The sequence below is a fragment of the Mobula birostris genome, chromosome 15 (assembly GCF_030028105.1).
Source record: "Mobula birostris isolate sMobBir1 chromosome 15, sMobBir1.hap1, whole genome shotgun sequence".
Lineage (NCBI taxonomy): Eukaryota > Metazoa > Chordata > Chondrichthyes > Myliobatiformes > Myliobatidae > Mobula > Mobula birostris.
In genome coordinates this window covers 54,983,692-55,008,078 of record NC_092384.1, presented here as the reverse complement: position 1 = coordinate 55,008,078, position 24,387 = coordinate 54,983,692, and the positions used below count along the sequence as shown (strand labels likewise).

At 38.3% G+C, this 24,387-nt stretch overlaps 1 protein-coding gene across 1 annotated transcript in view; it reads left to right on the top strand.

Moving 5' to 3' along the window:
* Positions 1 to 9,055: 9,055 nt before the first annotated feature.
* Positions 9,056 to 24,387, top strand: part of zfhx3b (zinc finger homeobox 3b) — a 452,880-nt gene continuing 437,548 nt past the window's right edge. The window contains exon 1 of the mRNA XM_072279832.1: positions 9,056 to 9,262. The gene's annotated coding sequence lies outside the window, so the exon portion shown is untranslated. The remainder of the gene's footprint in view (positions 9,263 to 24,387) is intronic.

The following is a 24,387-nucleotide window of genomic DNA, read 5'->3' as shown; positions in this document are numbered from 1 at the left end:
TCCCTGCCAAGCTATTCCAGATTCTTGTTGGCTATTTCCAGAGACTGATTCAGTGGGAGGGTATCTCTGACAGTTTCACCTAAAAAAGGAATCTCTGGGAATCATAATGTTGGGTGGCCTGTGGCAGATATCAGTCTACCTAAGGGGCTTTATTCATTCAGTAAACTATACTGACAGAACTGAAAGTCAGTTCACTGTCTCTAAAAAATCCTGTACTCTCAAGTGAAAAGTTTCTAATATTATAATGGCCTGTGGTTTTGTAAACATCTTATTTCTATATCATTTTGAAAAGAAAATTAAAAACCAGTAAGCAAATATAGTATCACTGGAATTGTTCCTTCATCTTGATGTGCAGATTCGATTGTTAGCACATAGAACTGCATACCATTATATTAATAGACCCTTTCCAGTTCAGACTCTTTATACAGCCAACAGCAGCTGCTTTCTTGTGGGAAAATGAACACCACTGTCACAGAGCTACTAAGAATGCCTAGAAACTGAAGACTCCTTTTAGAAAACTAACATTTACTGTATTCACTGATGTTCAGCAAAAGGAAGAATACCTGGGCTTGAAATTAAGTTAATTTTTTTTTTGTTTCCAATTTGAAAGTGCACTCCTGTGCACGCCATAGTAATTTAATGAAGCTTTAGTATGTGGCTATTACTGGAAATATTCTTCATTAAAGTGTATTGTTAACAATTTTTAAAAGCAGCGCTAAACCCATCATATAATAGATGGACATAAAACGTCATTCCAATAACACTTCAGTTTAGCATCAAGTAATGGATTTATTAATAGCATATCTGTTTCTTTATGGCATGTATAAGTTTAATTAGAACTGTAAAGGAGTAACAACATCTGAGAAAAGTGTTCTTTTTGTGTTAGTGTAAATGCTATTTGTCATTTTTATGACAATTGCATCTTTCACAAGTGACAAGGCGATGCAGTTTGATGTGGTTTTAGTTATTGTGTTGTCTATGTAAAGAAATGCAATATTTGATAAAGACGGGGCTCATTTCAAATATTTTTGGGGAATATAAATAAATATTCAAGTAATTGTTTTATGATCTCTTAGGAAATGATGTAATTCAGTTTCTTAATATATTACTCAAAAAGTAATTTTAGGGACACACCCAGTCTCCCACTTTAATTTCAACATGAAAAATGGTAAACTGCAATTGGTCATTTTTGCAAAACATTAAGTGGCAGTGGGAGTAACCTCTGAAACTCTACCCATGCATAACGTTACATATGTGCTGCCATAACCATGCACCGAGAAGTACCATAATGTTTTCCTTTCCACTGTCCCCTATCACTGTTCTTCTTTTAACAAAAATACAGCTCATTGGTAAATACCTCGCAGCTTAACGATGGAGCCATACACTTGAATCATGAATGTTCCTGTTCTTTCTACAGCATGATCTGAACAGCTGTGTACCCAACAATTTTCGGTTTTAACTTATAAATTATGCAACTGACTGCAAAGTATTTCTGGCTACCTGGAGAAAGCAGTGGGTGCTACATCAATGCACGCTCAATTTATAGGTATAGTTACAGTTCTAAATATATAGAAATATGGTTACTGTTGAAATTTAAGAAAGAGTCTTCTTTATATAGTGCCTCCATATATTTAACGTGGTTGAAATTCAAAATAATGAACTACTTTTGAAGAGCAATCACTCTTTTTTTTCAGATAACTGTAGTATCCAACTTGCACAGAGTAATGAACAAAATTGGTCAGTACATTTGCTTTTTCATAATATTGGACTCGAGAAGATTGATCATGCCTATGAAATAGTATCATGCGTCTTTTATGTTCATCTCATCAGGTGGAAAGACCTTCATTTTAACATCTGGTGAAAAGATGTCCATCACTGCAGCACTAGACTCAGTCTGAATAATGTGCTGAACTTGTGTCCTTCTGATTCATCACCAAGCTGACGTGATTGTGTAAATTTTAATACAATATGCATTAAGAGTGGAAAATATCTCACTCATTAAACATAAACTCTGTGGTTTTGGTGCATTCTCAACTATCAATAAGTAAATGGTGAATAATAGTAATTCAGCATTGAAGCAAATTTAACAACCCCAGCAACTGGATTCTAAACTGTGATGTTGTTTCTTCAAATGTGGTTTGCAAAATACATACAGAAGCACATCTGAAAGATCTGATCTAAGTTGTATTAATGCACTTTTATCTTCTTTTTATATATAAGGGAGAAGTAGAATTCAATAACTCAAAGCTGATGTATCTAAGTTTAATGGTAATTTTGTCCTAATTGTCAAGCGTGATTTAAAATTAAGTGGGGAGAAGATTGGCTTCTACAGCATTATATAGTTGATTCACAACTATAGCTGCTGTCTAGCGATCAGAGGACCATTGTCAAGAACAAGCTGAGCTTCTGTAACGTAAGGCATACAATGAAATTTGTTACATTTAGTCGCAGGGAATAATAATTGTCTTATGCGTGAGTCATTTAATATTTTCAATTCTGTGTACATATATATGTAGAAATCGAGGAGCTAGATGATAAAAGAACATGTTTCAGCAACGGAACAAATGTTTTCTCGATCGTGATATCAGCTTAGAACTTTTTTTTCTGATGCCTTTTGATTTTACACATTGTTGATGTCAATTAGTAAGCCAGAGAAAGACAATTCTCCAACACTTTGACTGTTCCATAAACCAGTTACTCATTTTAATCGATGGGTCAACGGTGCAGTATGTTTCGTTCAGTGTCGTGTGATTCCTATTGATAGTTAATCGCCAACAAAAACTATTCGTAGATAGTTTCAAAATATTCAAGTGCAATGAAATAAGGCTAGATGTAATGTATAGTAGGTGTCCCTGGTCGCAGAAATGGCCATGACTATAACAAGTCAGAATCAGATCGAATCAGAAAATTACGTATTATGCATACGTTGAATTATCCTGAACTTTCTGACGTTGTAATTTCCTTTTAGTACTAGCTTTATCAATAATTTATCTTCAAACGTTTAAGATTCAATATATAAAATAAGGGACAGTGAAACGTAGTCCCCGTTCTGTGTAAGCGGACCTCAATATTACGATGGGGATGCTCAGGTGATAAAACGAATACTGCAAAGAATCGTATATAAACAAGCAGTGAGTTAATTATCAATGCATGGTGACCAGTAACTGAAAGAGAGAGCCAATAATCTATTACTAAAGTGCATTCACAGAAAAAGATTAGGCACTCTTGGAAACGAGCACTTTTCTGGCTGAGCGTTTGTTTCCTTTTTTCTCTGGGTATTGTAGTTTGTTTGGGACGAAACCCAAGCAAGTCAAATGTAACTGAAGCACATGAGTAAACTACAACACCCACAAACCTTTGCGAACAGCACCTTTGACAACCTTTCCGATCGAACGCGTCACCTGTCAATGGAAGACGTCACAATGCCTGTCCTGGGAAATCACGTGAGGTGTCCAGGTGAGGTGTTGGTTGGCTAGAAGGTCGATGCGAAGGGAAATTCCCTATTCTGAGCCTCTCAGTTGCTGCAATGAAACCACCGACGCCATAGACCTTTAGGGCAACAGGTCAGCTAACTCCAATCAGTGCTTTGCAAACTGCAATATGCAAATCATCGCCGATTATCTATATTCAATTATTTTGCAATCAAAACTCAAGTTGAATTCGCTTGTTTTGAAATTATCTTGTTGATCCACATATTGTATTGCGGTCTAAAATAGGATGAATATTTTAATGATTTTAATAAATAAGATTGGCATATGGTATAAAATTTCAAGGCAGCATGTAATTGAAAAAAAACGAATATATTGTTATTAGAAGGCTTGCATTCGATGCATATTATTTCTAGAAAAATACTTTAAATGTGCGATTCTACAACATAATATTTGATAAATAAATTCCGTGAAAGGTATATTTTCATCTTATGATATTTGATTTATATATAAGAAAACTAGTTTGTAGCACATCAGTCTCTGAAACATCGAACATCGAATGTAAATGTTAAAAGTAAACACGCGCTACCTGTAAAAATATTTATAACCGCGCAAAATTAAAATATGTACGCCAATTGTAAAAATATCATAGTTATATCTTGACATTTTTTTCCAGTTTTTTAGATAGTAACCAAGTAGATAATCTTCCAAAATGCTAATTGGGAAATTTACTATAGTTTCGAACTAATTCAGTAATATTAAATGGAGAAAGACTGTGCAATGTTGTTAAAAAATAATAGACAAGATACTAAAATTAATATGTACGCCAATTGTAAAAAATTGGCGTAATAAAGTATGAAAGTACACATTACTGAAACTTCGCAGTTCAAAGTTATCGTCTGAAAGAGATACGATGTGTCCAAATAAAAGTTTTACTCTGTACTCTATTGGGAACTTGCAGCTGATGACCTGTCTACCAAAACATGAACGTAGTATGTAGCGAACAGTTTCAAAGCACTGCCGAAGGAATTCCCCGTGTGTGTTTGCATCCCCACGGCAGCAAGACAAATAGCAAAAAGGCTGGATTTTATTTTGGTATTTCAGTGGGTATCATCATTTTTAATACAAGGTGCTACTACAAATAAAGAATATTTGAGACATGTAATACTCTTATTAAAAATAAATTGCGTAGCACATTTTCATATTTTTGTCAATTCGATAACTTATCTACACGGTATAGACATGCGAATGTTTTAATCGGTTTACTGTCTGATTGTGTGTATGTTACATGTTTAAAGATGTGTGTGTATGTGTGTGTGTACACTTACATGAATTGGATTGAAGGGTTTACATGTATCATATGGTTCTATCAGGGTCTCTCTGTGAGTGTGTGTGTGTGTGTGTGTGTGTGTGTGTGTGTGTGTGTGTGTGTGTCAGTCTGTCTGTCTGTCTGTGTGCGCGCCCGTGTGCACGGCTCTGTCTGTTTCTCGTTTCAAGCGTTGCCTGTCTATGATCATGGGAGTGGAGTCTGAGCCAACTACCCATCTTTTTTTTAAATGTCTAATCCTTATGTCTGAACAGCTATTTCCTATCATCTATTAAACTGTTAGTCAGTTATTTTTGCAACATGCGCCCCAGCCTTTAAAAAGGCATACTGTAAAGTATGTTGCACTTAAATGCTGTGTTCTTAAAGGTATCAAGTGAGACTTTAAACTGCGATGTATTTGTATCACTGAGGAAACTCAAGAGCAACCTTCGGGACCTGTAGCCAATCAAATCTCTGTTTCTCGTGCCGGAGTCCCTCAGTCCACTGTTTTTTTTCAAACGTTTTATCGCAAGTCAACCTTACTGAAATAGTTAAGTCGATCGTATTCAAAATAATTAAGATATGCAGACGAAGAATGAACATGTGTTTTGAGCTCCAGCAATAAACAAATATAATTTTAACGGAATAAATGAATTAGCACAATTAATACTTATTTGTATATATTTTTATTAGTTTAGGAATCTGTTGCGGTTTTTGCTTGTTACTAGGTCCAATGAAAATATAAGTTATAACACGGCATGAAGAAGATTTCAGTGCATTAGCTAGTTAAGGAAAGTGGATTTCGTGTATTAAATATAAGAAATAACTACAGGTCTTCGCTGTCCTTCGAAGTTTTGTTTTCGTATAGTATCATTCTGGGCAACAGCTAGTCGAAGCATGTTAATTCCACGGTAAAATTGTTAGATTTGATTTGCATAAGTTATTTCGAGGTAAACGTTTTATAAGATGCATCCTTTTTCATTTGAGGAATGAAGAGTCGTTTTGGACAGAAATGCTAAAATGTGCATCATACATCATGTTATTGATAGGAATCGGCGCTCTACACTGCTGCTTTTTTTCATCATTGAAATCTTATTGCCAAAATTGTACAGCAGACATCAATGCCTTAAAAATCGGTTTTGGAAGGGAAAAGCTCAGTCGACTTTGGAGATAATCTCACAAGTATTTATTATTGTTTCCCATCTTCAACACGTACACGAAAACATAACGGAGTGTCAACTACTTGCAGATACCCTTTAAGTAGCACTTGACTCCCGCACCTCAATTGTGAAATGCAGACGACGATTTTCTGCGTAAAGATTCGATTTCATTTATCTATAACATCAAAGTCAAATTCTTAAACTGTTGAGGATCATTTAAACTTGAGCAAACTGCATAATCGCTGGTGCGTTGTAAATAACGCAAATTCCCCGTTTGCACTGAAATATTCGTTTGTTTGTTCAAACCTATATAAATGCACAAAGATTCTTCTGGTTATACCAATTAATTAACCAAGATTTATTATCGGTTAAAGGTTTTTCTCTGAAAATACAAACTTGCCCGGACTGCGGCAGCGAAGAATCTAAACAGCGCGAGAAATGTTAACTTTTTTTTAAAGAAGTATACAAAATTGTATTACAATTTGCTTGAATGTGAATTAATAACTTTTCTTTTTTTTAAAAAAGGAAACCGTGTTTTCAGAAAGTTACGAAAACATTTGTAGATTCTGGTATTTCTGAATGTATAGAGGTGCGACCATACAATTTTTTTTAATGTTTGGAAAACACGACAGACTGAATGCTGTTATAACGGAACATATTTTGCAAATTATTTCGTCGCAAAAGATTTCGTATCCTATTTTGTTACGTTTTTGTAATCAAAAGTGTCTTCCCCCTCCCCCTCTGTTCTAATCTAAACCCCTGTAATAGCTCAGCTAGTCGGGCGTATTTATAAGAAGATGTTAGATTTGTTGTTGCCTGCGTGTACATATTTACAGCTGGGGGTGTGGAGAGGGTTGTGAAGGAGAGACGAGAATTGCTTAGGGCGGTCAGCGTTGAACATCAGAGGGCGCTGCCATTGCACCTGCAAAACCCTCGCCAGACACAACCACCGTCGACCCATCCTTCATTCATTCAACTCCACTATCATTTCATCCAAAGAGAATCAGAAAGAGAGAGCCCAGGCCCCGTTAAGCTACCCCGTACAAGCGCCGCGGTGATCTGAAATCTTAGCACAAATGCCTTGGGTAACTATCGCCATGTCGCTTTAAGAGCAACTTCCAATCTCCCCAATATGTGATTTTCCTTTGCCCATCCACAATCTCTGTGAACAATTCATGTTTTATTCATCAAGCCACATTATACATAACGTGAAAATGTATTAAACATATAGATTAAAAAGGAAGCTTGCGAGAAAATACTAATTGATTATTTTAACATATATTTAAACCAGATTTTCCTGCACTGTATAGTTTAATTAGGAGAAGCTCGGGGTACTTAGCGGTTAACGGTATATTGTAAATAAGTCAGTTTTAAAAACACACACACACACACACACACACACACACACACACACACACATTACAACTCAACGCGTTATTTCTGTTGTGACCAAGAAGGAAATGCATAACATTAGATCTACTGATTTTTTTTTGACGGCGCAAGCGCTGAAGAAACACTTATCAGTACTTTTAACAGTATATATTTGTTTAAAAATGTATAAATAGTAAGAAATAAAATACAGAGCATATTCACCAGGGTTTGACTGACAATAGCTTGCTGTCTGCCTCTGTTACTGAACTTAAAGGCATGTAGCCAGCTGTATATTTAAAGTACATAGAGTAGCCATTGATCCAGCGTTTTATATAATTGCTGAGCAGAAAAAAAATAATTACTGGTTGACACAGGTTTTCGCGTAGTATTCGACACTGTGCTCAAACTCTTGGCTTTTATTTGTGTTGTTGGTTTATTTTTATTAACTTCCAAACAAGCATGAAAACTGTTCGAAAGATCGCCGATCGATTGCAGCAAATTCCGTTACATCCGCTCAATACAGTGACTAAAACACCTTCTAATCCAATTCAAGCGAAGTAGCAATAGGAAAACTCCGACTAGAATCTGTGTGTTTCCCCAGATATCCCTGTCTCTTCTTCCAGTAAATTTATCAGATATATTTAAATCTTAAATGTGGTCCCTGCAATGTCTTTCTCTCTATTATTCCCCCTCAAATGATCAACTCTCTCAAGACAATGCGTACAGCGGGAAAGTTGGAGAAATACATGCAATGCAAAATATTCTATAATTTTAGTTTAAATTGTATTTGAACCGATTTTACAACTCTGTCTATTTTTGGCAGAATAAACATTGCCTATAATACAGGAAAGGCGAATAATCAGAAACGGTGTACCCCTTTTCCAGGTGATGTGGTTTCCCAGTAATACACAAGAGTGAAAAAAACCTATGAAAGTAATATGTTAGAAGCAAATAAGGGAATGAGTTTTAAGTTATTTTGAAAAAGACGAAAGTATTTCATTATACCTTACATAGGTTTAGTAAAATATATAAGAAATAGCGAAGTAGGGAGAGATATTTACCTAGCCGAACGCAAGTTTCGTAAGTGTGTTTCTCAATTCTATCAATTCAAACGTAAACTTCTAGGAATTTTAAGGAAAGTGAGTTCAATAAACACTCTGGAATTCATATAACTTCCTTTAAAAACAGTTAAATTAACTTATTTCTGTGAAATTCATTAACTGTCAAAAATACATTAATTCCATCATATTGAATTGTAGGATTTTCCGCTAAAACCCCCCAAAATATCATTATTTCGCTGTGGAAAAAAACCCCTAAAATTATAATCTTCCAAGAATGTTCGCGTGCTGTTATTGTTTTGCAGATAATACAATTAAAACAATACATTATAGGGGATTAGAAATTAAAGATTATCTGTCCACAAAGCGATCGCTTAATGCTAGCAGGGGTAAAAAAAAGCTACGACGTCTTGGGAAGAGATAGCAGAGACTGCTGTTAATCAGGAATAGAATTAATGAATCTATGCAGAGGGGCTGGTTTTTTAAGCAGATCGCCTTATTATTATACATATACAGTAGATTCTTTATTCCCTCCCCCTCTCGCTTGCATTTGTGTACCAGTCAGTATTTTTTCATTTTATAAATATATATCTCTATATTCCTGACTTTGTGGCTGACTCCGAAAAGCGTCACTTGAATATTGATCCGAGGTCGCTAATTAGCCCTTCCCGTCGTGCCTTCGTAATGAAGCACATGCGCACTGAATTAATCACAGCCATTTTTGCACGGAAACTAATTAGCAGAATAAAGATCCATCGACTTTTTTCATTGCGAGTTTCGCCCTCTTTTCCACCGCGATCGCTGAAATTTTTGCTCTAGGAATGTCCTGCCTGTCCTAATGCGAGTGTCGCCGGCCCTGAGGACTCTTTGTATGGGATCTTTACGAGCTGATCAGGATTACACCATTCCCTTTTTACAGACAGCAGACGGTGGAAAATCGTAAGTTTCAACTTTTTTTTCCTCTTGCCACTTTGCTTTTCTTCTTTGTGGATGTGTTAATTACAGTAAATCGCCAGCGCCCCTCTCTATCTCTCTCTCTCCCTCCGCCAGCATTTCGCTTTTTCTCCCCCCCCTGCACTTTCTTTTTTAATTATTTGCAAATGGTCAATGACAAAATACAATCGCATCCGAGCAGAACTTTGAATACTGAAGTTTTATTATTATTATTTTACCTGCATGTTTACATCCGCACCAACCTGATCTTGACCAGCCGTCAACAGAGTCCCGACCCCACTATGAGCATTGTTTTAACGCAATGTTTGGGCTTGCGAGCGGTCTGTTGAAGTAAATACATATCTATTTGGTTGGGATTGAGTGGATGAGAGCTGGGCTGGTGGATACGCCACGATGCGAGCGCGAGAGTGAGGGTTGGAAGTGCCGCCAGCTGCTCGGGGTCGTAGCCGGGAGATGAAGCCTGGAGCTCGGTGTAAGGGTTCCGTCTTTCTCCGAGGGGAAGGGAAGCGAGGGGGAATTTCGCTTGGCTGCTGTGGCCGGGTTCGGCTTTCTTTCTCCGTGCCGTTTGGTCTCTCTCTGCCTCTGGCTGTGTTACTTGGGATGCAGTAGGCTAAAAGAGGTTGGATTTCCAAGTTTCTTCATTTTGTTTTCCTCCCTCCTCCTTGAGTCCTGGGATCGCGAGCCGGCGGGGTTAAGATTTTTTTTTATTCCTGTTTCTTTCTCTCTCTCTCTATTTTTTATATAATTCTTTTTCGGGATTTTGTTTTCATTCTTTCTCAGTTCCTGGGATGTTGAGGGAGGGGTGTGGGTGGAGGGAGCGGTGTGTAGGAAAGCCTTGATCCCGTGTTGACTTTATTTTCGGATTCTCAGTCACATGTGATCGATCGGTTTTGGAGAATGTGTTTAAAAAGAGCCGGGGAGTCAGCGAGCTGCACTCAGATCGGAAGAGAAATCCCGGAGGAAGATAGGGAGAGGGAGGGAGGGAAGGAAGGAGAGAGATAGAGCGAATGAAAGAGAGAAAAAAAAGGGCACCTCTCGCAGTGAGTGACGGAGATAAGATCAGACCGGGAGAAGTGGCGAAATGGGGCGAATGGGCGAAAAAATAGAGAGATCAGAGAGGAAGAATGGGGACTGGAAGCTGCAGATGAGAGGACAGAGAGAGAGAGAGGGAGGGAGAGAACGGCGAGATGAAAGGAAGGGAAAAAAGGGCAAAGGGCGACAGACGAAATGGAGAAGAAAATCGGGGAGAATGAAGGGGAAAGCGAGCCAGTAAGATGCTGTATTGTTGGCAGAGCCGGGAGGATAAAGGAGCAACGCAGGGCGCAAGGAGCAGGGAGCCCAAATTGGGACGAGATAACGCAGAGAAATCAAAGGATGGGATCGACTCCCATCAGGGAGACTGGGACATCGGGCAGATTTAATCAGGGGAGGAAAGGGTCGGGGGGCAACACCAATAAAAAGCCACAAGGTGATGGACTCGACGAGGAGACGGAGGGGGAGCAGAGAGAGAAATAAAAATAAAACGAGCCGAGTAGTATGAGAGCAGGAGTGAAGTGGAGGGGAGATGTGGGAATGAGATGGGCAGATAATCGAGACTCAATGGGGAACGAGGACACATCAGTCATTGATATCATTTGTACAGCAAACACACCATTTCAGTTCATCTGATACCGGATCGAAGACGTTTTTTATTACTTTTGTATACAGAATCAATGGGGAACGCAAAGTTTATTGAATAGTAAGATCCGACGAGTTTCCCTTGCAAGTTGTATTTATTTTATAAACACACATCAAATTTTCGATGCGAGAGTAAAACATGTTAGCTGCTCCAAAGCTCGGATTCCCTATCGTATTTTGTTCTGTTATATTTGAATGGATCGGGACGATTTGCGTGGTGATTGGGGCAGATTTGACCTCCCTTCCTCCCCCCTCCCTCCCAGTCCGACCACCCTACACCCCACCTCCCCTTTCCCCTCCCCTCCTGGCCGGGTCAGCCCGAGTTCGCTGGCGGGCGAGAGGTGCGCGCATGGCGGCGAAGGGGAGAGCGAGGATGCGCCGTGCGGGGTCAGGAGGCGATCACGACGGCCTCCTGCCGCCGCCGTCAGGTGCTGGCCCGCAGACACCAAGGGAGCGCTCGGGAACTGCGATCAGCGCCGGGGATGCGATTTCACAGCGAGCTGCTGCGCACTCGACCAGTCCTTCCAGCTAACGACGGGGAGGGGAGGTGGAGGAAGGGAGGGGGTGGGGGTCATAGAGGGGAGGTGTCAGGGTAATGATGAGCAATTATTTATTTATATTTTCCAAACTGTAATGTTGTACTTTAATTGCGGTACATTTTTTTTGTTGCTGCTTCTTCACACACGTCCGCATTTCGGTCTGTTGCAGATACCTTGCCAGACCTATTTTTAAATCAGCACTGTTTGGTGCGTGTACCTAACCCTGTAATTCTTAAAGTGAAGGTCCCAGAATGAGAGTCGTCGGCTCAGACAATACAGAACGGTAGAATTATTTTTGATGCGTTTTTAATTGGAGCTACAATATTTAGAGAGTGGACTGAAATGGTTCTTAAGTGCAGTTTGTTCACAAGCATCTCCAAGCCAATGTAAGTGATCCGTACAGTATATCCATTTACATGATAAGAAATGGAATGGAAATGTATGCAGTTAGTATTTTTTAATAAACAACGCAGAAGCGTAAATTAAATTACGCATTCCCGTCCATATTCCGTTTTTTTTCTTGGATTGTGTAACCTGAAAGTAAGTGACATTAAAAATTAAAGACTACAAGTTACTATAAATGCCGCTTCATTAGGGTATGGTGTTTTGTAGTTATGTTGACACATGACGTTAAGACAAATTATATTCATTTTAATACACACAAATGATTGACGAATTTTAAGTGAGCGGAGTTTGTTTGCACCACCATCCCCCTCACCAGCACCCCCCCCCCCCCCGCCAAGCTTGATAGTTTCCATTTGTCATTTAGGTGTCTCGGAAGACTGTGATTTAGTGTTAGGGTATGCACTGGCCGATTAGATCAGTGGCTATTCAGTGTATGTATTGTTATATGTTAATTCATCTTCAGATCTCTTTTTATGCATCAAAGCTGGTGCCTTTAAACCCGTAAACTCATCCACAGTCGGGCAATTCACTTGCAAATGTATGGGCAACCTCAGTGGGTCAGCTACTGGGAAAAGAGTGGAAATGTTTTGGCTTCCTTTTTTTTCCATCAATTGACTTACATTGTCCATACCGAGATGTAACCATTTTATTCTACTAATTTATGCCTTTAGATAATAATTGAAGCCGCTCACGTTGGGGCTTTCATCGTTCCCAACGTTGGATAAAATAGTAAAGGAGTTTATTGTCCACATTCATTGCGAACAATAGTGTTTATCAATGAATTGTTGGTAATTTTAAATTGGCAAGAATTGTGTGTGTGAATACGTGTATGCACGCGTGTGTGGGGAGGGGCTCCTTGCTATTTGGTATTTGAAAAACATAGTGTTGTCAGAAACCAATGCTATCCCTAACGCCTTCAGAGGCTGTCTTGTCTTTCGACAGAGCTGAGCTAGTCACTATTTGCTTGATGCCTTCTCCCACCTAAACAGAGAAGGGCACCAAGCGAAAACAGATTTAAGTGGATCATTGATGGAATGCTTTGTGATGTGTATACCTGTGCAACAACTGTCAGTATTAAATGTTTGTGGAAGCAGTTTGTATTTTTTTGGCAAAATCTATTTTTATATCAATTGGGAGCGATTGGAACTTATCTGTACATTGTTTACAGTAAATGTTAAGCGTTGTAACTAAATCATTTGCAACGTGGCCTGTGGCTTTCATGATATTGCAAATGTGGTATTTGTGCATTTGCTGTTTTAGAAGTATTTTAAATTGGCTGCACCTTTCATATTGTTGTATTTCATTAGGAAATGCAGTAAGTTGAAGGTTTTAATTTGCTTAGTGAAGATAAATGCAAAAAAATGTGTTCCTGTTTAATATATTTAATCATTTTTGCAGTGTTATGAAAATGTGCTTTAAATTTACTAAGCACGGCAAAATCAATGTAATAATTTATCCCAACTTTTGAGAAAATGGGACTAAACTTTTGACTTGCATGTAGTGAAAATTAATATTGTAGTAAGTAGAAGCAGCTCCTCAATTAATCAGAATTGCAGATTATTTGTACTTCCTTGGCCAAATGCAATTCAACCTGGACAAGCATCCAAGTAGCAAGCTATCCTCTGTTTGCTGGTTGGCTGGCTGATTGACTGATGAGAGAGCTAAAATATACCACAGAAGCCAGGAATAAAGGGCCGTGCATGCTTTCAGGTACCTGCGCTGTAAAGAGAAAGCTTGCTGAATGGCTCTGTGGGAAATGATGCAGCCCTTGACGATGCCAGACAGAACTGTAGATGTCAGGCTTTGCACGGCAAGCCGATTTGAGCAGCAAGGCAGAATGATTCAGATTAACCTTCGCTTGAACATTGTTTAACATGGGGCTTTGAATGAAATGCACGCTGGCACATTATGTATGTTTGTGTAAATTTGCATAAGCTTTGAAGCCGACTACAATAATTGTGTTTGGTATAGTAGCTGTGGTCATTGCTGTAGGGGACATGGAATTATGTTCTGTGTTTAGTCTTCCCTCCCATTTATCAAATCTAAATTCTCCTAAAAAAACAATGTATTCACACTTGTAAATAGAAAAAATATTTTTGGTTTCTATTCTGTGAAAGGGGATATGACAATCCAATAAATAACTAATGGATATATTGCCAGACTGAATCAGTGGAGAGAGTTTAACATTATGATACATAGTCTGCAGCTGGGAATAAGGTAAACTGCGTAGTACTAATCCTTTGTTGATGAGTGAAGTCACTCATTACCTCTTCTCCATGTCAGTTACTAAAGAGCTGAACAGAAATTAAATAGTGGAAAATAAAGAACTGAAATTACTAAAGCCTTGTCTGCAGTCCATTTTTGCTTAAAATGTGTGGGGAAAGTCAGGAATGGTGGGAACGAACATAGGCTGAAGCAGCCTTTAGTTTGAGCATAGCTTACATCTGCCTGGTGTAGACTTCCTGCTAGGATACCCAACATTTGACTGACTGAGTTGGTATGAGGGACAAAACTATGCTAAACAGGTTTTGAGCTCTGCACGTACACCTAAAACATACTTAGCGCTGGAAGAGAACTGAAGCCAGTTTAGACAATGCTTATTTTCAGCCAGCTTTGCATTTAAAAATATAACTACCATGTAAAGACTAGAAAAATACCTGACACTTTAGGGATGGTGTTCATTTTTGTCTGCAAAACCAATCTTGTAGTTGATGTAATAGTTTTCTAAGAATGAGACTTATGGGGGATTGGAGGAATTGGGTAAAATGTTTCTCTGCATGGGTATCTTTTTTTTCATGGTGTTTATAATCTCCACACAGGTTTCTGCTTAATAGCCTCAAAAATGACTGAAGTATTAGTTTAGTTATAGATACTGTGAAACGCCTCAGGGAATGAAAAAATCAACTTTCCCAGAATTCAGTTTTTCTCCCCAGTGAACACTCAAGTCTGTACTTGCTTTCACATTGGTGCAGAAATGTTCATCACAGTCCAAAAGGGCCTATGTAGTTTCAGACTGGCCTGTGTCTGCATTTCTATTTTTTTTTCTCTCTCTCTAGCATTTATTATGGCTGTAGTATTCACATGACCAGTTTGCAGCATCATTATAGGCTCCAGTTTTTTTTCCTCTCTTTCCACTTTGATTATGCTTCCTTATCATATTCTCACTTCCCTTAGCTTGAAATGCCGACTTTGAACTCTGGCATAATCATCCATTCAAGCTCCTTGTATGAAAGATGGCACAGACAGGTACCCTCCTTTTCTTGAATGGGCTAAAAGAGAAAATGGCACAATTAAGGGATCACATGTTAGCCCAACACATTGTCGGTTAAGATGGACAGTAGCCTTATTTTGGGGAAACACGAAATAGAGGTTCATTTGACAGGGAGATAAACCCCAATACTAATCTGTTCTTGCCTGTCTTTTGGTCCCTAATATTGGTAGCACCTTCTGCCACAACCTGTTGCTGTCTTATGGGAAGAGTTGTGCAGTGAGGATTCTAGAGATAGTGGAGCAGAAGAACAAAGGAGAAGAAACAAGAGTGAAAGGTGTAGCAGTGGAACTCGAATCTTCCATTGTACTTTGATTAATAAAATAAATTTAAAAAGTACTAGTAACTAAAATACGAGTGCTTGAAGTGGACAGGCATATGCCACTGTGATATTTCCAGCACTGTTGCAAATTAACAGTGACATACTGTGAATTGAAATCCATAGTCACAAACCACTGGTGTTGTTTTAAGTGCCAATTCCAATTTGTATTCTTAATTGCTGGAAAGATTGTGATGAACTGTTAATGCTGATTTTTAGCTCCTCTCTAACAGTTTCTTTGTAGTAGCACTGCTTTAATTGAGTTTGCAGGGATCCAGCTGATCTGTTCTGGTTAGTATGTTGATAGACTCTTAAAAGATTTCGGGATTTATTTTAAAAATTCTGCAACAAAAGTAATAAGGGTAGCAGTGTAAATACCCGGATGCTGCTTGCAATGCAAATCTCTTTGAATGCCAATTAACTATTAAAACAATTTTAATATGCATGTACTGTAGTACAGTAAAAGAAGCCATCATCAGAATCTGTCCATCTTTGCAATGACCACAGACAAAATTATTTGATCTACTGTCTGGCTTGAAATGATTATGATGTGTAGATAATCAAGAAATTAACTGTCATAGCACTGTGCACTTGAGCACCTATAACACTTGAAATGTTGCCTTGGTTCATATTATCCCGTTTCAACCACTAAAAGTTGTTTTCCTTAAGTTTTGAAGTCTATGAAGGTATTGTGATATGAAATAGTGATACATTTAGCTCTTGGAAATTTTTTGCTCTTTTTCTCTTCTTTATTTTCTTGGATTTCCTTCATTCAATCTGTGGTCCATCACAGTTAAATTAACAAGCTAACCGTGATTTGCAGCTTCATGAAGAGAGTGTGATTTGAAGACACAACTCAGCCTGAAGTAAGCACACGTGGGAGGAACTCAGCAGGCCAGGCAGCATCTGTGGGAAAGAATAAGCAGTTGGCGTTTCAGGCCGAGGCCCTTCTCCAGTCCTGGTGAAGGGTCTCAGCCAGAAACGTCAACTGTTTTTCCCATAAATGCTGCCTGGCTTGCTGAGTTCCTCCAGCATTTTGAGTGTGTTGCTTTGGATTTCCAGCATCTGCAGATTTTCTCGTGTTTGGCATCCCGAAATAAAACTGCATTGCATACTTGTGTGCTTTGTGACTTAGAAATAACTAGCTGAGTTCTCTGGATTTCTAGTTTAATTTTGATTAGCTGGATCTTGCCACTCTGGGTTGAAACTTCTTGCTTCAAGTGGAGTTGGTGAATTTTGCACCGGAACTGCCTGCCTCTCTCTTCCAATGCCTGCATGTTTCTTAGTGTGTGCATTGTAGTTTTGGCCATGCAGCTACTGCTTGCAGTTTGTTATCTTTTACATTTATAATGGATTCTTATGCGTGAACGTTCTACTTAACCGAGCCTTCCTTGTGCATGCGTTTGTTGGCTGGGTGGCAATAGAGTGAATTCCTTTGGGGATTTAATGGAGTTGTACATCTTGTGAGTACTTATGTTATCTGTATAGATGAGGTTGTGACTAATTTTTATTCCTCTGTTTGAATTAAGTTGCACTGTGAAGAAGGGAGGAATTAATATGGTGGGATTTTTGTTGGTGGATTCGTTCTGAATTGATGTCCTTTGGAGAAAATGAACTTGGGATAAAATTTTTAAAAAGAAAGTGATTTGATAAACAGCTTCAGTAGAAAATAACTAGTTGGAATGAACAGAAACAGATTTTACTAATGAGAGAAAAGATCAAATGGAGAATACTATACAAGTAGTTGCACGTTGGTAGATGGAAGAAATATCATTGTAGAATACTGTATATAATTCCAAATGTGCAATAGATATTTTCAGCTCTACTTCAATTTATATCCATACTAATAGGATGAACCAGTTGTTCATAGAATAGGCTGCTAGCCTGTTCAGAGATTTTTATGATTCCTGTTTGGTGATCAGCTGGTAGGTCAGGAGTCTTCTTCATCAATTTCATCTGAAGGCAAAGGTAAATTCCCTTTTCTGTGCTTCTCTTACTGGTTTTCACACAAGATAGGAAACTAGCTGTTTGGGAAAATTATGGATGCAGGCTGCATTTAATTGAAATTGGTGTACTCAGCTGCTACTTTCCCCAGGCCTCTTTCAAGGAACCTTATTGAGAAGAATGTGCTTTGCTAAATTAATTTGTAGCCCTTAGTTACAGTTGTGATTAATCTCTTAATGTCAATTTTAGTTCAGTTTTTGAGGGGCATTTTGCAGAACCTCGCAATGCAAAATAAAGATTAATTTAATCTTCCTTTAGGTGAGAAGTAGGCATGAATAAACCATCAAACTAGTCTGCCTTTGAAAGAGGTCAATTAGTGTCTGAAAACACTGATACAAGTTTAAGTTATCATTAATATGGCCTCATGCTGCTATTATTTTATTGGAATGCTGTTTCTCTTTTTAAAAATTGAAACAGGAATATAGTTACAAACAACCTATACAGCTGGATTAGCCATTATAGTCTGGGTTTGCCTGCGTTTATTTCAAGCATGATATTGCTTCCTTTAGAGTTTTAAAAAAAAGCTCTTTCTCATTCTGTGTAAGAGCCAATCATGGCCGGCGCCGGTATCCAGGTAGAACATTAATATTTGTGTTTCAAGTTCCTGACAGATGGAGCTTTGACCCTGCATGAAGCTGTCGGCTCACTCACTCCAACTGAGTGATGCTGTGACCTACCTACAGGGCTGTGCGGGGTGCATTTGCGTATGCTAATAGAATGACTTGCTGTGGCTTGTTTTACAGTGATTTGTGCATGCATTTATATGCAAATGCTAACAACTGCTAGCTGGTTTAATTACATTAAGCTATTGTTATGCTGCCAAGTTAGTGAGCTGAGCATATTTGTACCTCAGATACGAGAAGGGTTCGTTACTCCCACACCCTGTGACCTATTCCTGAATGGTGTTTGTTCACATATTTTAAAAATCTTTGCACTCTGTTATCCCAGGGTATAACTTTAAGTTGTGGTTTGATTGCTACTAAACTGACTTTTATTGGTTGACTGTGTTTTAAGTGTTGTCGTTTTACCTGAAAGGCCTCAATTCACAATATTTTGGGAAGTAGATTAAAAAGGCTTCAGATTGTCCATGTGGGTGTGAGAAAAGGCAGAGGAGGATGGACTATGGAATGGTCAGAAACTCGTGATGTTTTGGGAACTTTACGCTTGGGAATAACAATGTGGTGAGGTCCTGCGATCCGTATTTAAGAATAAGAATGTGTGGCGTTTAGATTTTCTTTATGAAAGGAAGAAGCCCAGGGCGTTCTATAGGATTTCACAAGACACACGTACATATTAATATCAAGCTGCAGAGTAGCCAGTTGTGTCCAAGCAATGGTCATCTTCCTCATTGAACACTGCTGATGCTTCTGCTCAGCGGTTAAGGTATTTTCTTTCCTTTTTTGCTTTGGAGAAGTGGGTTAAAATGCCAAGAGAGCTAGTTCGTAAATTTACACTTCTCTTAAGTGCAATTGCATTTTCCTTTTTACTTTCTTTGAGTCCCAAGTGTGGCCGGCCAGAGGATTCCTCCAACGTGCTCTGATCACTTGTATGTTGTAAAATAAAATAGAGATTGAACAGCCAGGTTGACAAAGGTCATCATCTGAAACATGAACACTCAGTAGATGTTACTTGGTCTGCTGAATACTATCATCATTTTCTGTTTTTATTTTTTATTTGCTTGTAGGTTATGACAGTTCCTGACTGGTGAATGGGCAAACTGGGGTGTATTACTGAGTTCTGTTATCACTAACTTTGCCATGTTTCTGAACATGATCAAGGACATTTGCAATTTACACTGAAGTTAGATAGTTTACAATTCAAGACTATTGTGAAGTAGATATTTGAGACCATATAGCTGTTAATTTGTGTGTCTGCATTTTGATGTTTTTTTTCCTTTCCATGTACACAATAAGATAACTCTTAGACTTCCCAGTGTATGTGACTTTGTATTTCAAATTGTCAGGTATGATCTTTTGATGTACAGTATTTGAAGACTGCTGTTATTTTTGTTGGCAGGTTAAGAATAAATTAATGTTTGCTTTAATTATGTTTCCTCCTCTGGGGCCTGTGCAGAAACCCACCAGATTTTAAAAAAACTGTAGTATTATTTGTGAAATTTTTCATTAACAGACGCACTACTTCCTGAAAGAATTTGCTGTGGTCTGTTGCTTCAAAGTGCCGTCAGTGAAATATGGTGCACTTTATAAGTGGTACGTTTATAGATCAGGCTTTGCTTATACTTCTGCAAATTTCATGTTTCTCCCCTCCACAAGTTGCCCAATGCTGAATGGGATCTCAACCAACAGTTGGTCGTTGTCACTGATACCATATCTACCTCTCAACAGTTGGTGTTATTGTTGGCAGGCTTGCAAAGGGGCCATCCAGCTGAAGTGACGTCAGCTGTCTTGCACATTGGAATGTAAGGGGATATTGTCATATGTAAAAATCCTGTAGCATAATAGACAGAGAGGAATGAATTCTGCAAATATTCTGCAGATCCTTCTTTGCCTGTATTCTGACCAAATCCCATTCGTGCACTCAATTTATTTACAGTTGACCATTGCTTCAGGAGGAAATCGAATAACTTCTGCCTGGCACAGTTGTTTTGATCTTGTTAAAGTTGCATTGTGACTTTATTTTATAAATACTTTTGTGAATGGAACAGAGAATTGGAAGTCCAATCTGCATGCTTTATAATTTACTTCCTCCTTGTCTTCTACTTTGTCAGTGGAAAGAGAAGATGACATTTGCTATTACTAAAAACTTCATTTGACAAGACAAGGTTTTGATCGGGTAAACCTTTGTTCTCTTTCTCGGTATCAGATCCTTTTATCCTGAATATTTTGTTGTTTCTGTTCCAGCAAGTCTTATTTTGTTGACCCTCATTGCACCAGATATGTGCAGGTGATACAGCAGTTATGCTATGTCTTAAGAAGAACTTAGTGTTCAGAGGCACAATTAACCCAATTAATTGCAGAACATCCCTGACAATTTCATTGAATCCCACAGACCAGTAAAGACTTGCCCTCCATAATGGAGCGAGCTAAACAGCAGTGAACAATTGGAGAATGACAAAACACTTTCTTGTAGTGTGTCTCATCTGTGAGGCTTGGACTGTTCGGGGGAGTGGAGGTTTCGTGGTGGATAGAAGAAGTGATTGAGGGAGAGGATTTAAAAAAATACAAGGTTATATTGTGTTTCTGGATTTTCTCTTTGTTCATGTACATTTTGTTTACCAATTGTGTATGAAAAGCTAATTTATGACACAATTTGAATGTGAAGGTTTATGGCATTTTACATAATGCAAACATGCTGAGACAGCACAAGTCCCCACAGGGCAGCCAGTCACTGTGGGTCCCACTCACACATTCTCTCCTGTGTTCAACATACACATATCACTCTTCCTTCCTTCAATTCGATGTGACTGGCTTCTGTACTCTCTCATTTTATGTAGATGCCACTTTGGTTTTGCCCTGATACCATTTGCTGGCTGTACAATCAGATTGTCCATTTCACACCTAGTTGGATAGTCTATTTATGTGCATGTCTGTTGCTTTTTCACCATCTTTCTCATACTAAAGTGGCTTTTCTCACCCCCACGGCAAGACTACATTTTGTACAGAAAAAAAAAGGGTGAACTGTATCAGAAATATCCAAGAGCCAGCATTTGTGTTGTAAAACTCTTTCAGGGGCACTTTTTCCAGCTGAAGTAAGTGGACAGGATATCATTGTGGCAATAAATCAGAACTGCTAAAGAAAATCTTAAGACCTGTATAATTTATAAACCTTTGATTTTTGGTTTGTGTCTTCTGTTTTTTCCTTAAAGGAATTGTTGCAGTAAAAATTAAGCATTGTCCATCAATGTGACTGTCCCTTTGGTATTTTTGGCTATAGTGAGTTCCATTCATTTGTCTGTGATCATGTTTACAGTTACAAGTGTTAACAAATCTAACTTGAATACAAGAATGTATTCAATAATGTCTCACCCAAGCACTGAATTTGATATAAAAGCCATGTATTATTTTCTGAGTATAATAAATTAACCAGCCAAGATCCAGTGAGGATATGTGACCTAGAAACCAATTGCATGTGTGGGGCTTCACAACGCCTGCAAAAGGAAGGTGTGAAATTGTTGAAATCATTTCTTTAAACAGTAGGCAGTGGCACTGTTTTTAATTGAGCACCAAGGATCAGGAAATTGTCAATTTTAATATTGCTTTAATTAAAGAAAGCTGGCTTACTAGTATCAGTTTTGACGTCCTTTTCCTTAAATCTTGTTTTGTTGAGATAGACCTTTTAAACTGATTTGTTAATAGACCTTTGTCCAGAAAATATGTAAGGGGGAGCACAAATGGAGGTGGTTTGGCTGTTGTATGCATGATAACCATTTCTGTTTCAGCCAGCTCCTTTGTCCTTAATAAAGCCAACAAGCATAAATTGAGGTGTAGGAGGTCAAGTTGCTGTCAAAAGTTGTCCAAAGCTACTAAAACAGGACCTACACAGAATGCTACTTTTGTTTAATTATAAAGGTTGATCCTTTTTTGAATTGTCTTGCCCAGAAGAAAATATATCAGCTCCTAAAACATGAGAGATTTTGCATGTTTACAATTTAGCAACAGATCTTGGCTCAAAGCAATGTTGGTAACTAGCAGGATTTCCCATGTTAGGATCTCTTTTCCTGAAGGTGTCTCCTGAGGGACAGATTAGAGGTTGTCTGGGTGCATCAATTCAAGGAGCTGCAGAAACTAGACCCTTATACCCTCAGCCACCCCTGCTCTTGCCAGCCTGGGAGACATTCCCGTCTTTCAAGTACACAAAAATAAAAATGCGAATGCTTCAGTTTAATATTTTCTTCTGGTTAAATAAAAATGAGTTGGAAATCATCAGGTACGCTTTACAGTACCAGTGATCCATATTCAGTTCCCACCACTGTCTGTAAGGAGTTTGTATGTTCTCTCCGTGACCGTGCGGGTTTCCTCTGGGCGCTCTGGTTTCCTCCCACAGTCTAACGATGTACCGATTGGTAGGTTTATTGTTCATTGTAAATTGTCCCGTGATTAGGCTAGGGTTAACTTGGGGGTTGCTGAGCAGCAGGGCTCGAAAGGCCACAAGGGCTGATTCCATGTTGTATCTCAATGAATAAAATCGTAAATGTTCCATCATCAAATGTTTATGCCTTATCTGCTTTAATTTGACCTGCTAGCTATGCCTGCTGTGACATTAATACTTCTGACAGTTAGAAAAAGTACAAAGTTTGAATTTATTTTTAATAAGCTACATTTGTCCACTGCAGTTATTCTGGAATCTGACTACATTGATCTATCAGAAACATCTGTTATCAGAAATACAAGTCTGATTTAAAGCTATTCAAATGTGGTCTTTAATGCAAAGGTCATGCATTAGGGCATAATTTGAAAAGTGCTGCATAACTGTTAAGTCCTGTTCCTCTGTTTCTAGATATATGTTATTTGTCTGATGACTAAATTTAACAAATATGTTTTCAATTTTTTCCTCACTGTCATTTCATGTCCAGGAGAAAGTCTTTCATTTATGTTCTTTTTTTCTCTCTCACTAATACTTTTCTTCCAAATCTGTGAAGACAAAAGAAGTCCGAGACTCCAACCTGTCTTGCTGCATTCCTAAATAATTTGGTTTTGATTAACGAAAAAAGGAGCGGACTCTGTTTCTGTAGCAACAGGAAGGATCAAAGCAACAGGAGTCACTCCTTTTGGTAAAGCACTAAGATCTTGAGGTCCTCTTGGCTTTTTAGAAATGTTTTTCCCTTTTAACTTTAGTGCACTGGAAAATTGTTTCCAATAGGCATTTGTTTCATGAAAGTATAGCGTCTCAGATTTAGAAATGAAGTAGAGAAAGATAAGCTCTTTCAGCAGTAACGCCCACCCCCCCTCCTTTTTCACCCGCACAGAGTTGGAAAAGGCATTCCACTACTAATCCAGCTTCAACTGGAATGCAAATTGATGTAATTGTTCTACTGAGGATGGGCTGAGAGTGCTTTAAACATCTGCAGCGGCCCTTTTTTCTCTCCAGAGGACGGGGTTAGCATCTATTTAACATAATGAAAAGTAGTTTTTCATTGGAAGCCAAAGCAGTTTTCTGAAAGGAAGGGTTAGGGAAAGAGTTCAGAAAGTGCAAATGTCAGTCTCACAAGTGTCTGCTGGCTGCCTTTGGTAGATCCTGTTGATTCGAAATCCAGAGTAAAATGAGCCTACTTTATGTTCAGTATATTAAGGCAGCTGTGAGTTTGGAAGAAGACGGATCCATATTCAAAAATATAAACCGTACCTAACTTTAGTGAAGAATTAGCCTGACCTGTGCTGGTCCTTATGTTCTAGAGTTATTTAGGACATTACTTGGGCTGCATTTCCACATCTGATTTCTCTGCTTGGTCAGCATTTCTCAAATTTACTGAAAGCAAATTATCTTGGACAATCACCAGCCTTTTTTTTTAATGATTAAAATAAACACATTCACGTTTTTCTACTTGACTAGAATTTGAATGTTTTATTTCACCAAGAAAGTAAAGCAAACAGTGACGTTTTAATTCATGAAACTCTTTCTTTCAGAAAACTTCTCCTCAAAGCTTTATTTAAAATTTAACTTTGTAGTGATCTATGCTTTCCACGAGCTTATGTGGTGTAAAGTAAAGGAAATCATTGTGATAAAATGGATTGCAGTTATAAAATACTCAGATTCAAACGATAAACAATTGAAATCCATGTTTTTTTTTAAGCAATTATTTTGAAGGGGAAAGGGATTAGTGCCAGGGTAACTAACTTTTCTTGAAAAGAAGGGTTACGGCCTTCTTGCTAAGATCTTGAACATGCGGCAAGCAATATAAAACTATTGATAATTGTTCCAGTGTTCTTTGCTTGGACAT